Here is a 462-nt window from a genome sequence, read left to right as displayed (position 1 = left end):
GTTTACCTTTTTCCTCTTTATTTTCCGATGCTTCTGCCCCCAACCGTCCGCCGGCCCCCCGCTTTGGGGGGGCTTGCTGCCACCTGCACCCCCTCCCTTCCTCTCCCGTGGGAAACTTGGGGGGTGGGGGGTGAAAAGGGGGGGGGGGATAATAAGAGGGAGGGGGGGTGGAATTTGGATTTGAATGCGTTAAACCCCCGGGGAAAGGGAGGTTAAGAAAAAGGGGGGAAGGAATGAATATCAAGGGGGAGACAGGAGTGGGTGGTGTTTTGGGGAGGGCGAAAAAAAGAATTTTGGATTTGGGTTTCATTTTCATGCCCTTCTTTATTTACATTACTTAATATCTGCTATTTTTCCCTTTCTTTTGTTCATAAGTGTTTTGTCCATTTTATCTCTTTCAATCTCCATCTGTGTGTTTTTGTATTCTATCTAAATTAGAATGATCATCAATCAGTTAATCAT

The 462-nt window shown here is 46.3% G+C and overlaps 1 protein-coding gene across 1 annotated transcript in view; it reads right to left on the bottom strand.

Annotated features, from left to right (window-relative positions):
- LOC119594331 (serine/threonine-protein kinase Nek8-like) overlaps positions 1–462 on the bottom strand; it is a 10,212-nt gene that overhangs the window by 8,191 nt on the left and 1,559 nt on the right. The window lies entirely within an intron of this gene.

Source organism: Penaeus monodon, chromosome 33 (genome assembly GCF_015228065.2).
Source record: "Penaeus monodon isolate SGIC_2016 chromosome 33, NSTDA_Pmon_1, whole genome shotgun sequence".
Taxonomy (NCBI): domain Eukaryota; kingdom Metazoa; phylum Arthropoda; class Malacostraca; order Decapoda; family Penaeidae; genus Penaeus; species Penaeus monodon.
Note: the sequence above shows the minus strand (reverse complement) of the source record. Positions and strands in the feature narration are given on the sequence as shown.